The 17602-nt window shown below is 37.2% G+C and overlaps 1 protein-coding gene and 1 non-coding gene across 5 annotated transcripts in view; both read left to right on the top strand.

The window, feature by feature from the left end:
* The window catches only part of FGF14 (fibroblast growth factor 14), a 693522-nt gene that overhangs the window by 617224 nt on the left and 58696 nt on the right, over nt 1-17602 (top strand). The gene's annotated exons all lie outside the window — the stretch shown is intronic.
* On the top strand, nt 7355-7520 carry LOC112436943 (U1 spliceosomal RNA). Its single transcript, XR_003025610.2, has one exon. It is a non-coding gene; the product is annotated as a U1 spliceosomal RNA (small nuclear RNA).

Here is a 17602-nt window from a genome sequence, read left to right as displayed (position 1 = left end):
TATTTTGTTACGGCAGCCCTAGAAAACTAATACGAAAAGTATTTTCTCTTCATCATCAAGAATCATCAGAAATCTCTAAGCAAATAATTAAGTCTTTCCCTATGTAAAAATTCCTGTTCTCAGAGAAATGGGAGAAAACAAAACATAATAGGTAGTTCATGATGACAGACAGACTTAGTGAAGATGAGTTCTCTTAGAATTCTGGGAGGTGAGGTTGAAGGTGTGGTCTAATCTGTGAGCTGGTGTCTTACTGCCAGCACATCAGACCAGCAGTGGGCACTTTGGTGGTGGTTGTGAGCAGCCAGCGCTGTTGGTTGGTTATAGAGAAAGGGTGACATCCAGTGGCTGGTTCTATCAGCCAAGCTCCTGGACACTGACTCAGGGTGCGTGCCAGATGGCAGAGAAGGGTCTTCAGGAACATGGATGAATCTTATGTCCAGTTCAGTTCCTGGCAGGTGACAATGAAACTTGGGCAAAATGCAGTGATCACTCTATGTCCTAAAACATAGGGAGTGGGGTCCATGCATTGTTATTAAAACATTGAGAATACACTGATAGCAAAGAGAAGCACTATAAATTAACTTAATCTTCAATACACCTTACACTTGATTCTCTCTATCCCGTAGAAAAGACTCAAAAATGATTTATGAAAGGAGGAAAAAACCCTCTGAACACATATAATACTATAGAGCCAGCTACTTTGATAATAGAATACGGTTACAATATATAAGGTATCCTACTTTAAAGATAGATATTGATAATAGATAATAGATAACTAGATAGATAGGTGATAGACAGATAATGTAGTTTAGTTTAAACTTAAAGTTTAACTTGTAGTACCCAGTTAGTAATATCAAGAATGGCTTAAAATGACACAGCTGCAAACCCTACATACATCAAGTTGCCCAGCACTTAGATAATATTGTTTTACTTTATATTATTTACTTTAATATTGTTTTTCTTTATTTATTAATATAGAAAATAATATTGTTTTCTAATAGCTTTTGCTTTGTTTTGGTTTGGGTTTGTTTTTTTTTTAATCTTTGGGAGAAGCTAGGCTTTGAAACTGTGGATATTTAAATAGAGTCTGTCATGATCAGCTGGGGTTGCTAACCCTCACCGCAAATATTCTTTACAAAGCAGAAGGGATGCTCCCTGCCTTTGAATAATTTACATATCTATATATAATTTTTAAAATATTAAAACTAAAGATATACCAATGTCACATTCATGTATGCATTATATGTACATTTGGAAGACGTGCTTTTTTGTGGCAGATGTAATGATTGCACTTCTCATTCTACTCAAATAGAGTACCTAGGAGACAATGTGAGACCCTGAACACATTTTAGCAGATCTGGGGTTGGTTGTTTCCTCTTCATGTGGAACAGTATAAATAAAGCTAGAAGTGATCCTGAGAACTATGCATGAAATAGATGTCTGGGGTCCCTTTCATGACCTCACTAGCCTATGGTTAAAGCCACCTTAGCATCTGATACTTCCCCCTTGCCACACTTGATCCCATAGATTGCATATGCAGTGATGTGAGTGCTGCACCAAAGCAAAGATCAAGTCTAATTCATTCAACAGTGTATGTCTATTGTCTTAAACAGTCCAAGACACACAGCAGGTGTTTAATAAACACATGCTGACCCTGAAAAGCCATGAGTAAAATTGACAAGTGGGACAAGAGAAAGATTAGATAAGAATGGGAAAATAGCTGGGAAATGGGAAGATTATATTCATTATATGTTACCATTCAAACATTGAAAAGGTTAAATAATCTTCAGAATGACATCAATTAAACTTTACATAAGACTAAAGTCTAAAGGGAAGAAAGGGTAATATTAAAAAGTAAACAAGAAATTTGCTCCCTGGAGCACAAATATGTTAATGATTTCTCCTGGAATTGAGCAATGTGGCAACCCAATCAGAAATGGCTTCATGAAGGTGGGTCATAAGTGGAGCCTTGTGGGATCTGAATAAATTGAGAGAAGAAGAAACTATATTCCCCAAAATGATCAGAATGTAGAAAATTTTCTGGCAGCAAAAATGAGTAGGGCATATTTAAAAGACTTCTCTGAACTAGAGGATATTAAAGAATAATAGAAGTTAAGATCAGAAGGTCTATTGGGACCACATTGTAGATAGCTACTTCTAAGCTATGATGTTCAAACTTTGAACTGTGAGCAGTGACTTGTTGAAAGAACTTTAAGGAATATCAATTTGGCACTAATGTACAGGATAAGTTAGAGGAGTCAGGAAACAAAGAGATCAATCAAGAAGCTGCTGCAGGGCTACAGTAACCAAAACAGCATGGCTTTGGTACAAAAACAGACACACAGACTGATGGAACAAAATAGTGAACTCAGAAATAAGACTGCACACTTATAACTATCTGATCTTTGACAAACCTAACAACAACAACAAAAAAGCAATGGGGAAAGGATTCATTCCCTAGTCAGTCAGTGGTGCTGGGATAACTCGCTAGCCATATGCAGAAGATTAAAACTGGGCCCTTTTCTTGCACCATATACAAAAATTAACTCAAGATGGATTAAGGACTTAAATGTAAAATGCAAAACTGTGAAAACCCAAGAAGACAACCTAGGCAATACCATTTAGGGCAATGTCAACAAAGGCAAAGATTTTCATGACAAAGATGCCAAAAGCAGTTGCAACAAAAGCAAAGATTGACAAATAGGATCTAATTAAACTTAAGAGCTTCTGCACAGCAAAAGAAACTATTAGCAGAGTAAACAGGCAACCTAGACAATGGGAGATAATTTTTGTAAACTATACATTCAACAGAGGTCTAATATCTAGCAGCTATAAGGAACTTAAAAATTTTACCAAAAAAAAAAACCTCAACGCCATTAAAAAGTGGGCAAAGGATATGGACAGATACTTTTTTTTTTTTTTTTTTTGAGACAGAGTCTCGCTCTGTCACCAGGCTGGAGTGCAGTGGTGCAATCTCAGCTCACTGCAATCTCCGCCTCCTGGGTTCAAGCGATTCTCCTGCCTCAACCTCCTGAGTAGCTGGGATTATGGGCATGTGCCACCACACCCAGCTAATTTTTGTATTTTCAGTAGAAACAGGGTTTTCCCATGTTGTCCAGGATGGTCTTGATCTCCTGACCTTGTGATCCACCCGCCTCAGCCTCCCAAAGTGCTGGGATTACAGGCTTGAGCCACCGCGCCTGGCCAACACTTTTAAAAAGAAGGCATACATGCACCAACAATCATATGAAAAAAAGGCTCAACATCACTGATCATTAGAGAAATGCAAATCAAAACCACAATGAGATACCATCTAATACCAGTCAGAGTGGCTATTACTAAAAAGTAAAAAAATAACAGATGCTGGCAAGGTTGTGGAGAAAAAGGAATGCTTATACACTGTTGGTGGGAGTGTAAATTAGTTCAATCATTGTGGAAGACAGAGTGACAATTCCTCAAAGACCTAAAGACAGAAATGCCATTTGACTCAGCAATCCCATTACCACAGGGATTACAAATTGTTCTATTATAAAGACACATGCAGGTGTATATTCATTGCAGCACTATTCACAATAGCAAAGACATGGAATCAACCTAAATGCCCATCTATGATAGACTGGTTAAAGAAATATGGTACATATACACCATAGAATACCACGCAGCCATAAAAAAGAATGAGATCATGTCCTTTGCAGGAACATGGATGGAGCTGGAGGCCATTATCCTCAGCAAACTAATACAGGAAAGGAAAACCAAATACCACATGTTCTCACTTATTAAGTAGTTGCCAAATGATGAGAACTCATGGACACACAGAGGGGAAGAACGGACACTGAGGTCTTTCAGAGGGTGAAGGGTAGGAGGAGGGAGAGGATCAGGAAAAATAATTAATGGGTACTAGGCTTAATTAATACCTGGTGATGAAATAATCCGTGCAACAAATCCCCATGATACAGGTGACCTATATAACAAACCTGCACATGTACCTGTGAACTCAAAAGTAAAATACAAAATAAAACCACAAAAAAGCAGCTATTGTAGCAATCGAGGTGTGAATGCACATGGATTTGAAATATGATATTGGCAGTGAAAATAGTAAATTTGATGTAAGTGCAATATATAGACATAATTTAAGGAAGAATGAATAGGATGTAACAATTATTTGGCTAAGTAATTAAATATGGCTAACGCTTAGTGTCTGGGAAGGAAAATTTAGGACAAGGAGCCAGTTGGGGACATAGAGTAATACTGACTTTGAGGACATAATGAAAAGAACTCAAAGTGAGAATATTCAGTAGACATTAGGAGACAGAACTGGAATTCAAACTGAAGGTCAGTCATAGAAATGCAAAATTAAGGTTATGAAGTCATCAAAAAGAATGAGATCTCCATAGACCAAAAAGAACATGTACTGAATTTTAAGGGATACCTTTATTCAAGGGAAGTTGGAAAGGAGATCCAGAGAAAAATGAAAGCATAGTAGGCTTTATTGATTCAGTTGCTGGTTTGGCTCTTTGCTTATATAAACATTCATTTAATTATTTATCTTATCCCAGCTGCTGAATCAATTACCTAGTAATATTAACCACTTAACTAAAAATCAACAAAGTCTGTAAACTCTCTAAGCTTCTTTAAAAACTATTTTACATCTGTGTTATGTGGAGACAAAAGTATCAAATTTGGAATCTAAAACCCAGGGCTTAAATGCTGGCAGTCACTTCCTAAGTGTATATCTTTAGATTGGACAAGTTTAGATTGGGCAATTTAAATTCTAAAATCAGAGGCTTCAGCTCTAAAATGAGAATGAAAGATACTCCATATTTTTTAATAATTAAATGAGATAATACAGTTAAAGGAACTACGTCAGCCCTCTGCTATATACCATGCTAGTCCCTGACTGTTTCCTGCTTTTTTAGAAAATGCAACAATTGAAAGTCTACTATTCGATATATGTATGACACTCATGTATTCATTTAGTCTTTGAGTTTCTATCGTGATCAGGCACAGCTCTGATGCTGAGAATACGGTAGAAAAAAAGACAACATCCAGTCTTCCTGAGGCCAGAGACTAGTGGAACAAAGCCTAGTGGAAGAAACAGTGAACTGAAAATACATAGAAATTCAGGCAGTGATAAACTCTTTGAAGTAAAATAGAGCAGAATAAGAGAATGGCAAGATCAGTTTGGGAAGGCTCTATTTCAGATGTAACACTCAAGGGACATACAACTTAACTGAAAAGAGTGAGAGAGAGAGAGAGAGAGAGAGACAAAGACAAAGAGACAGAGAGCAGGGGGAGCATGCTATGGCAAGACGCTTGGGGAGGGAAAGCATGTGGGGTGGACAGCAAGTGTAAGAACCATGAGGTGGCCATGAGTAGCAAGCGCAAGGATCATTAGGAAGATGGACATGTGTGGCTGACGAGGCACGTGCACGAAATAGAGGCAGAGTTGTCATCAGTGGGAAGGCCATGCAGGTGCATGGGCTGTGGGAAGACACTGGAGCTCTTAGAGCAAGGAGCCGTCTGCTTCGGAGGAACGTTAGAGTTCCTAAATTCAGTTAATGAAATGCTTGTTAAACCCCTGCATTGTGCTTCCGTGCCCCTGATCTCCCCTTCCCCATAGCCTGTGTATCAGTGCTGTGTGATGAGTTCTGTTCTGGGTGAACTGCACAAAGATCCTTCAAAGTTTGAAGGGAGTGGGAAAAATCAGCTTTAAAGGTTTAATAAGGGTTTCTTAAAGAAAAAGAATAAAGACGTGTCAAGTGCACCACCCCTTTCCCCACCTGACTTCAAACAAAGAGAAAATCCCACCATGTGTCATTATACACTGTCATTTAGACAACGACACTGACCATGACAAGTCAATAGTGGAGATTTGGACTTCATGTTGAAGAACAAAAGTAGCAAAGACTTTAAGTTGTAGATTGGCATCTTTAGATTGACATTGGCATAGTGACTTCATTTTTTAAATGCTGCCAGAATTTCTTAGAAAAAAAGTTAGAGCATATGGTGATTCACAAGTGCCTGCTGGAAAATTATAAAATCAGCAGCAGTATTTCTGGCTGCTGAGATCCTGTGAACCACAACTACCTTCAAAAGATAGAGGGTAGCAAAGGAAGCAAGGGTGCCTTTCTAACTCCACACGGTTTGTAGTATTTTACAACTTGTTTCCCTTTAGCAAGTACTGGCAGTTCTATCAATCCAACAAGTGGGGAACCTTATTAATAATTATTTATTTTAGCCATATCTCAACTTTAAATAGTAAATATTGTACCACCACCAGTGTATCCTTTCCAGATACCCAAACTGATGCTCAGGGATATTAAGTGAATTGCCCAGTGCCAGTCAGTTAAGAAGCAGCTGAATCAAAATCCGAATGTGCGACCATCAGGTTTCAGAGTCTATGCCCTTGATACTTTACCACAGAACCACAGAGAAGGGAGGTTTTTCAAGGCATGATACTTGCTGAAAATAAAAAGATACAACTTTAAATTTGTCCAAGAAAAAATTACTAAAGAAACACATAGCCCATGCAGTTTCTCTAAGAGATTCTACATGACATTATTGTTTGCTAGAAAGTAGGGTGCTAGTTGTTCCTTTTGTAAATATAATAGTCAAATCATGTTACCATTAGGACACATCAAAAATGTCAAATTACCTTGGGACCTTATATGAACATATTAAGATAATAATGATAGTGTTCAGTGCAATATTCAGATCAATAGTTTAAACCCAAAATATTTATACCTTCAGACTAGATGTATGCAAATGCATTGATTCATGTGTCTTTTATCTGTTGTTTACATTTGGAGAAATATTTGAGAAATATTTCAAAATGGAATTTATATAAATTTAAACACATAATGGTTTTATGTAAAAATATTGCTAAATTACATTTTTCCCTTAATTGTTATTTCTTGGAAATGTGCCTTAGTCGCTGAAATATTCCTACATTAACACAATGAAAGAAGTGAACCTTACTAGACTTTGACTATCAGGTTTGCTGTTGGTTTTTGACTATTGTGAAACTATAGCCTGATTTCTAAATCAGGAAGAAATGTGTATTGTTGTTAATGTGGACACATGACATATTTGTCTGCCTGACTTTTGATCCCAGCTACACCCTCTGGCCTTTTCAAATGATTCTTTAATATCACATAAAGGGAGGTGAGATAACTAAAGGGGGTGATTCCGGACTAGGAGGCAAGGGAGGGCAGATAACATGGTGCTTTGACATCTTCTGTGACTTTTCAGTCACTTATTTCATTAAGTGATGTATCTCACTAAAAGTGAGGTAGAACATAACAAATCCATGTTTGCTGGGCATATGTTATGACAACAGAGAAATTCACAGACTGGTCTTACCCGGCAGGGGAGATGGCATGATCATGAAAATGGTTTTTCCCAGGGTGAGCTTACCCATTGCATTCTGATGTGCTGATTTCCGTGATTTCCCCAAATATGGGAAACTCACTTGGCTGCATAATTGGTGGTAGTGGGGGCTGTGTTATGCTCTCTCCTTGATGTCAGTTTTTTTTTTTTCTAAAAGCAAACAAAAACAATTGGCTTCAGACATTTTGAACAAAACAAGTAGAAGCTGTTTAAGAAATTACAAGCAGTGTCTATCTATAGATACATACATAGTCACACATGCTCATAAAAACACACAACCACAGCAAAACCCATGCTATAATCTATAAACACTTTTTAGAAAAGGGGAGAGGTTGTGTGGGCCAAAAGAGCCAGGTGGGGCAGAACCTAAAAGGACCTTGAGAATGACAAACATTTGACCATGGGAAGCAGGACAGGAGGAGAAGGATGTTACAGCCAGTGACCATAGCATAGGTAAAAGCAAAACAGGTACCAAGGAGCACACTGTACAGACCATTCAGCAAGGAGCCCTGCCTGACTGCCAGGAAGAGGCTGCCTGCAGGAATGGTGTGGAAGACCATCAGCTGCAGGCTGCGGCAAGGCAATGGAGGTTTAGGCTTGCTTCAATAGGTGAGCTACTTACACAAGGAGAACCATGATGAACCAGGATGGAAGTGGTGTTGCAACATTCACATGGTGTGGGTTGTACTGGGAAGAGATGGACAATAGGGTGGCTTAGCGATGGCAACGGGCATCTTTAGATGAGAAGAATGTACGTGAGATTTCGAAAAAAATGATCAACAGAATTGAACTGTATTGAGCACTAAGCTAGTATAGGCAGACAGTTCCAACTGGGTAAAATAACATTATAACCACTTCTTAAGTAAATAATTTGGCAGCCGGACTTTCCTTTGCCTCATTGACTGAAGCAAGCATCCCAGACATTTGATTTACCAGGCACTCTCACGAAGTACCTCAAGGATGTGCTTCCCTGCATATGTTTTGTCACAGTTTCACTACAGTGTGCATATAGATTCTTCCCCTCTGGGTTTTATTTTATTTTATTTTGAGATGGAGTCTTGCTCTTGTCACCCAGGCTGGAGTGCAATGGTGCGATCTCGGCTCACTGCAACCTCCACCTCCTGGGTTCAAGCGATTCTCCTACCCTAGCCTCCCGACTAGCTGGAATTACAGGTGCCTCTCACCATGCCCAACTAATTTTTTCGCATTTTTAATAGAGATGGGGTTTCACCATGTTGGTCAGGCTGGTCTCAAACTCCTGACCTCGGGTGATCCACCCGCCTCGGCATTTTGGGGTTTAAAGGAAGTTTAAAATCTCTCTCTAACCTTGAGATTAAAGTAATGTTATTTTAGATTCAAAACTTTCTCCTGCACATAGCAGATAATTAATGTAATTGAAAGAGATTTGATTCCCAGATGTTGATGCATTTGTGATCCCAAAGGCTTCCCTCGGGGAGTCATTCTCATTTGCAGTTAGAGACACAATGGAAGGACAGCCTCAAAGCAGGCAAACAGTGTCAGTTAAATTCAGATGTCAAACCTGGGTTTTGGTGACAGCCCTGGAACTCTCACATCAGCTTCTGAATTTTGCAAATTATGATATTACCAAGACTGCTCAACAAAGGCTGGCATCTTAATAAAAGGCCATTCTTAATTGCTCTTCCTCCGTTACTCACTAGTGGCAGAATACAACCTTTTTATAACAAAAGAAGTTTGCACTGACTCCCATCCAGAGAAATCTAGGTAGAATAGGGGCTACAAAACAATGGTACTCAGGGCCAGGAATTTAGAAGTTAGATGAAAAGTTAAGACAAATACTAAATACCTGCCAAAGGCCCCACTGTCTAATACCATCCCCTTTGAGATGACTATTTCAACATATGAATTTTGGGGGAATAAAGCAGTCAGATGATAGTACTATACAAAGCTTGAAAAGGTACAACACTTCGCCTTTTGAAATATCTATAACTAGAAGCCAAATAACAAAGGTCTTTGGGAGTTGATTAGGTCATGAGGGTGACACCTGCATGAATGGGATTAACAACTTCATTTTAAAAAAGGCCTGAGAGACAACCCTTGCCCTTTCCACCCTGTGAAGACACAAAAAGAAGGCATTGACTAGGAAATGGAAACCCTCACCAAAAACTGAATTTGCCAGGGCCTTGAACTTGAACTTCCCAGCCTTCAGAACTGTGAGAAATAAATTTCTGTTGTTTAGAAGCCACCCAGTTCATGGTATTTTGAATGTACAAAGAATACCGAATGTACTAAGACAGTATTGCACAGAAATTACCAGGAGACACAGAAGAGTAGCTACAGAACATGCTTCATGTGACCAGATCTCAGCAATGAGATGTGCTGTGGAAGAACCATGGATTTTGTTCTGCAGCTGGGATTTTCTTATGCTCTTCTTGCCTTTCAGTGACTCTAGCTGGAGCTGTGGCCTTCTCCATTTTGAAGGAGACACCCTCGAAGGCTGCCTTTTGCCAGCTGAGATCTGACACTGATTTGTATAAATTGAGAGGGGATTTAGTCTATTGTCCCAGAACTGAGGATGGAGTCCCTGAATGGCAAGCTTCAGATGAAAATACAGTCTGATGATTATCCATGTGTGCCCTGTACGCTGCCTTGAGAAATGCATCCTAATGATGATGGCTTCAAGTTAAGGTGGTCATCATAACACCAGGTAATTTTCATTTTGGCGTTTCACAGAACATCTACCTTTCCAGAGGCCAGTTCTAAATTTTAATAGCTTCACGTTCTGGCTGATTAGCTGACAAATGAAGTTAAATAACCAGCTTTCACTCAGAGAGGTGATGCAGAAAGAAAGCTGCCCTCTGATATCCCCACTGATAATAATGTGAAGTGTGGAAGGCCTCAGATGTCTTTTCTGGATACCTGTGTGTAATTTTCATCTATATTAATGGAACTCATAAGTGCACCACATGAATAAGAAAATGAATCTGTAGAAGGTAGTCCCTGTTGTCTAGGCTGGTTTTGAATTTCAGAAAGTTGTGTAACGCTTCCATGAATTTTTCTTTATCTTGGAAAAACATTGCCATGCAATGTATTTTATAATTACTTTCAGAAATACAGCATTTCTAATTGAGAAGTTTGTGAACGTGGCCTGAACATTCTAGCTCACGTGCGTAATTGATAGCAATGAATTATTTTACAAGGTAAAGATGTTTCCCCCTTGGCTCAATAACTATTAATATCAAATGAAAGCACACACTGGCATCAGGGGGAACGCAGCCTCCTCACCCTTCCAATTTCATTTCACATTACCTGCCAACTTCCAGGAAATCCTTTAGGCATCATTACACTTTTTCCCTAGGCCCCCTATCCTCCCTTATGACCTCCACTCTGCTATACTAACCTGCACAGGGACAGGGAAGTAACTCTAAGTGCATCTCTTTTCTTTCCTAAGATATGTTGCTTAAATGTAAGGGAAAGCTACTTGGCAACTCTAACACACACACACACTCACCCCAGAATTTCTCGGCTCTTCACAAGAGTGTGTTTTCTCCTTATGGAAAAGTTGATGTGGTTCCATTTATAAAAATAGCAGCTATTTAAATGGGAAAAGCTTTTTCTCATATCATCTGTGGGCCAAATGTTTTTCTAAAAACATACATTCTCTTTTTCTAGCAGAGAAGACAAATTCTAAATGGATTCAAGGTTCATCAAATTGCTAAGTTTTCTTTGGGTTAATGCATTTGACAACCAAGTTCACAGAAGTGCCAAAATGAAAATAAGTAAATTAAGAACTGTTCTATCTAATTTCTTTATTAGAACACACATTTTTGTGTGTTTTTCATGTGTATGCATTATATTTATAAACTGATGTGATTAATATATAAACTGTGTTAATCTGCAATTATTTTTATTTCCTACATAGAATTTTATATGGTGATTTTTAGGAAGTTGGGACACATAGTCCATATAAATTGTTTCTTAAGCTCTGCTTTCTCTACTTCAGGGAAGCAAAAAGAGAAGTTCATATCTCTTCTTTCCAATCCTTTTTTTTTTTTTTTTTTTGAGATGGAGTTTCATTCGTGTTGCCCAGGCTGGGGAGGGCAATGGCACAATCTCGGCTCACTGGCTAATTTTTGTATTTTTAGTAGAGACACGGTTTCACCATGTTGGCCAGTCTGGTTTTGAACTCCTGACCTCATGTGATCCTCCTGCCTCAGCCTCCCAAAGTGCTGGGATTACAGGCATGAGCCACCATGCCTGGCCCTTTCCAATCCTTTTTAAGCTCATGTATTCATCACCACCTTCATAAGTTCCAATTTCTCTAGCTTATATTCAGCTGAATATGACCTTGAAATTCAAAGATTCACTCTTTATCCAATGCAAGATTCTGTCTATCATGCATATTCACTGCTGTTTAAACATTTCCACTAGTGATGACATCAGACTATGCAGGGGATGGGGTGGTGTAGGGGTTGTGGTAGGCAGGGCTTCTAAACCAGCAAGACTACCTTCATTCCTTTGGCCGTATTAAATACCTATAAGAGCTAACGAAAGCATTGAGATTGCTATGGATGAATTGGTTCAAGATTAGTTCACTATCCCTGTCCGCCTCTAGCACCAAGGCTGCTCTAGGCTTTAAGCCTCCCAGTGAAAGACTCTGGATCTCAACTGGTTTCCAAGGGTAGGGAGAAAATTACAGGATACATTCTAATTATTAATATTACAGATGTTGTCCTTACATTGAGACACATCTGCCTGGACAGTGGTCACCATCTGCTCCTCTGGAACTACATACAAAAATGGGTCCAATCCCTTAAATAAAATAGTTCTTCAAATATTTGGAGACAGCTCTGTTCTGCTAATCTTAGCTTTTTCAGGCTGAGTTGTATCAAATTCTCTAAGTATTATTGGTAGCATTTCTCAATGACAGTAGTAATTGCTTATATTACCACAGCACTTTGGAGTTTCCAAAACACTTTCACAACTGTAGGTTCTTAATTTTATAAATGAGAAAACTGGGGCTCAGAGAGGATAAATTACATTACCTTAATAATTGATTTAACAAGTACTAATGGAGTGTCTACTGTATGCTTGGCACAGTGCAAAATCCTAGGATATAGGAGAGAATACATCAAGAATGGTGCCACCCTTCTAGCTCTTATGATCTAGTATGGGAGGGATACATTTTTAAAAATTACAGATGATACCCAGATAATACTCACAACTGGTTGGGACTTTAGCCCATGTCTTCTGTCTCTAAACCAAATTAACAGACCATTAACTTCAGTACAGCAGACACTGCACTTGGATTCATGAAACCCACTTAAGCTAGTCTTTCTGCAACTAGCTGTCCTGGTACAAGCTCTTCTTAAGATGTACCTTCTTCATTCCATAACTAAATGTGTGAGAAGTCTGTGCATGTGTGGTTAACTCAGAGGAGAACTCTACACTGATTTCTATAAAATTGTATTTTGCCATTTTCTTTCTACCTCTCTAAGTTGCCAACCTTCTTCTGAACTCTTATTTTATCATTTCTCACACATTAGATCTTCCTCTCAGTTTCTGTCCATCTGCAAGTTTTATGAAATTGTGTTCACCTATATCACTGACAAGAAAAAAAAAAATGCCCACAAGTGCTTGGTGTGAAAGAAAGAGCACACATTTGTCATTAGTCGCAGATTATATTTCCTATTAGCTAAGTGACCTTGGGCAGATAACATCCTCTCCCACAGCAACTGATTACTCATCTGTGAAATGAGGAAATCAGGCTGGAGAATTTCTGAGGGATTTCCCTGCATTAAAAGTTTTATAATTCAATATGTTTTAAAATGCGAGGCTGAGTTTTAAAATTCTTTCCTTCTGAGTGTGGAGAGAAGAAAATGCAGAATATATCTACTGATATTTACTGATAGGCATCACCTCCTGCTTCACTAAAGGAAGGAAATACATCAGCAAACATTGGTGCAAAATTCATACAACAGGGGCCACTTAAGCAGAATAGCTACCACACCTTTCCTTAATCAAAAACAATGGCTTCATGAAGTCCCTGATAGTCCATTTGCTATCTATATATTTTTTATGTTTAGAAATCAACAGAGTAAATTGATTATAAATAACTAAGCCAAATAAATGATTAAAAATAGTTCATAATTTGGAGTCTTCAGTGAGTCCTCTTTTTCTGCTCTGTGTAGGAAAATTATCTTTGATTCTATAAGTGGTAGCCTTCAAATGCTTCTTCCAAACATTTGCCTAATAAAAGAGAATCCTTATTTTCTAACCTTAACAGAATGCCAGAAATTATTTTAGTCTTTGAACTTGAAGAGTTTGTGGGGTCTTCTTTCTTAACATTGCTTCATTGCCACATAATGTATCTGTTTTATTCAGCCTTATTTGGGTTGCTATATGTGCTATAATTTATTCCTGTCATTGTTTTAAACTTACCAATTAGAGTGAATTCAAATTTAATTAATAGAAAATTTCACCCACATTTAACTAGAGATAAATGAGAAGTAATTATAGAAACCAAAGCTTTTCTAGCCTGAGAGAAAAGAAAATAAAGAGAGCACCCAACCCAAGACATAATTAATCATCTCTTCTACATGGAAAGTCTGTCCTGATACTGTAGTTTAAAGACAGACTGTCTAAAATGCATGTCTATGTAAAGGCATGTTGCAACTATTTTATTTTTCCATTCAGAGATGATTTGCTATTAATTATATGAAACCCCGTGGTGGCTTAATTAGCAGGCAACAATGGATTGGCTTTTAGATTGTGCAGTTAGAAAATTCTGGCACTTTTCAGCTTTTAACTTTAAAGCTAGAATTTATTTTTATTCTCACCTATATCACTGACTCAAGTTATTTGTGGGTTCTTCTTTTTTAATATTGCTTCATTGTCACATAATGTATATGTGACATAACATAACTATAGCCAAATTTTCTCTGGTCTAGGAAGCCTCCCCAATGTCCTCCTGAACACAGTAATTCATGTCTTATTTCAACAATGCCTTTTCTTTCCTGTGAATGTGAATGGCTGTCGTATTTGAATATATTACTTATGTATTTTATTGAAATGTATCAAGAGCAGACAGAAAATAACGTCTGTTTGACAACATTGTTTTATACATGTATATGCGCTGGAAAGGTGGTACAAGTACTTAACTTGAGAGTTTGTCTAAACTCTCAAATTTAAGAGAAAAATTTTAATCCCTCTCCTTTAAAGTATGTATATTTTTATTTCAAAAATCATTAAAATGTGTTTCAAAAAAGAGGAATCTAAAACCAAGTATGCAGAATCCCTAGAATTCCACACAACTCAAGTTGAAAAAACTTCAGAAAGTTTTACCTAAAAATGTTTTCAGCCCCTTTCCTGAATTCATAGATCAGAAAATCAGGCTGTAATTTATATATGGGCCAGATTAATATTCAATATTACAACAACCCTGATTGAGTAAGCATCCAGATGTGTATTTGCCTGAAGTCTAAAATTTACTACAAGTATAATTTTATTGAAGCTGTCAATGCCATATTTAAAGTGTTCATTTTAGTTGTGTGCACAGACTTACTACTCAATAAAATTGGGCCACATGAGTGATAATAATCTACTAATGCTTTAATCCTGATTTTTAGCCTAGCCATAATGAGGAGAAATCTTTTCTCAGGTCAATACTTGGGTGGGGGGGGCATTTTTCACATTGATGATTAAAGCCTTGTAACATGTTAAATTAACCTTTCATCATGTGTCTCATTAGCCTCAATGTATTTGCCGAAGCTTTCTTCTACTCTCTTTGTGGATGTAGAGATAGAATGCTACCACACTGCTAATGAAATACGGTGCCAAGTGGAGCTAACACTATAGGGGCTTGAATCTTTCCATGGGAAAGAATATGAAGATCCATGCTGATGTGCACCAAACATCCTTCTGCACTACAGCCCCCATGCTAAGATATTTAAGCATTAAGCATCCTCTACAGTATCTTAGATTAATTAACTCAACATTGATTTTACTAGATTGAAAATATTCACACAGTTTTAATTTAATTTAGTATAGTTTAATATAATTTAATTTAATATAGTTTAATATAATTTTAAATCTGTGTGTTTTGTTTGTTTAATATAGTTTTAAATCTGTGCATTTTGTTACTATTTGTTGTATATTTCCTCAATAAGTTAGTTCCTTGATAGTTCTATGTCATTCTTTGATTTAAATAATGTTCCTAGAACACTGCAGTAGATATTTGAGTACTATTGATTAGGTTGTTTAGAAATGCAGTGTGTTCTGTCCATTTGCTCCAAATTAACAATTTTTTGAAAAGCATCAGGTTTAGTATCTTACTATTATGCTAACCCATTTTAGCTTTTGTAGTTTCTTACTTGGTATTTTTCACTATGCACTTTAACAGGAATTACTCATTGATATATAATTGACATTTCTTTCTTGTTCTGTAGTTACAGAAATGTCATACAAGAAAAGAAAACAATTAGATGACTGTTTTGTCTTATTAATAATTTAAGTACTTTCAACCCTGAGCTGAGATAATAGGACTAATACTAGTATTTCCGGCTATTCTTTTTTAGTGCAATACTTATTTTATTAATCATTAAATGAAATTTAACCTGTCATTCATTATCCAAATGTTTGTTTTAATGAATCCCACTTATAAAACAGTATTTAATATTTCAGTTAAAATGTTTGTGTGTTGTAGTCTCACTAATATACACAATAATGAGATAAAGGTAAAAATATATAGCAAACATGAGGAAATTACTAACAGCATTAATGTAACAACACACATTAGCCCACAATAAATGGTTTGTACAAAAATTACAGTTAAACCCAAACAATTCATAAGTGATTCTTCCGTTATGAATGCAGGAAAATCCACAAGAATAAAATCTTGATATAAATGTACTTAAAGAAAGACTTTATGTTTTTACAGCACTCTTAGATGCTCAGAAAAAGTGAGATGAAGGCACAGAGATTCCCCTTATGCCCCTTGCCCCCACATGCATAGTCTCTCCTGTTACCAACATCCCCCACCAGAGTGGTGCATTTGTGACAATTGATGAACCTACATGATGCATCATTAGCACCCAAAGTCCATCATTTACATTAGGGTTTATCCTTGGTGTTATACATTCTGTGGGTTTGGACAAATATATGACGACATGTATCCATGATTATAGTATCATACAGAGTATTTTCACTGCCCTAAAAATCCTCTGTGCTCTGCCTATTCATTCTTTTCCCCATCCCAATTCCTGGCAACCACTGATCTTTTTACTGTTTCCATTGTTTTGCCTTTTACAGTATGTCATGCAGTTGGAATCATGTAGTATGTAGGCTTTTAAGATTGGCTCCTTTCACTTAGTAATACACACTTAAGTTTATTCCATGTCTGTTCATGGATTGATAGCTCATTTCCTTTTAAAGATGAATAATACTTCATTGCCTGGATGTTCCACAGTTTACCTATCCATCTGCCTACTGAAGGCCATCTTGGTTGCTGTCAAGTTTTGGCAAATTATGAATGCAGCTGCCATAGATATTTGCATGCAGGTTTTCGTGGAGACAGAAGTTTTCAGCATTTTAGGGTACATATCAAGGTGTATAACTGGTGGATCATGTAGTAAGACAATGTTTAGTTGTTATGAGAAACCATCAAACTGTCTTCTAAAGTGGTTGTACCATTCTTTTTTATTCCCACCAGCAGTGAATGAGAGTTTCTGTTGTCTAATACTTTCTTGTCAGTATTCGATTGTGTAAGTTTTCTGGATTTGAGCATTCCAAATAGGCGTGCAGTGGTTGTTTTGATGTGCATTTCCCTGATGACATATAATGTGGAACATCTTTTCATATGTTTATGTGCCATCTGTATATCTTCTTTGGCAACTTATCCGTTAAGGTCTTTGGTCCATTTTTAAATCAACTTGCATTGTTTTTTATTACTGGGCTTTAAGAGATATTTGTATATTTAAAATCAGATATTTCTATTGCAAAAAAAACCTTCCTCCCAGTCTGTGGCTTCTCTTCACATAATGTTGACAGTCATTTGCAAAGCAGAAATTTTTAATTTTAGTGAAGTCCAGTTTCTTAATTATTTCTTCCCTGAATCATGCCTTTGGTGTCATATATGAAAGTCATAGCCCAACCTAAGTTCATCTAGATTTTCTCGTAGGTTACCTTCTAGGATTTTTATAATTTTGCATTTTACATTTATTTACGTGATCCATTT

This window comes from Pan paniscus, chromosome 14 (assembly GCF_029289425.2).
Source record: "Pan paniscus chromosome 14, NHGRI_mPanPan1-v2.0_pri, whole genome shotgun sequence".
NCBI classification, from domain to species: domain Eukaryota; kingdom Metazoa; phylum Chordata; class Mammalia; order Primates; family Hominidae; genus Pan; species Pan paniscus.
This window is presented reverse-complemented; position numbering and strand designations above follow the sequence as displayed.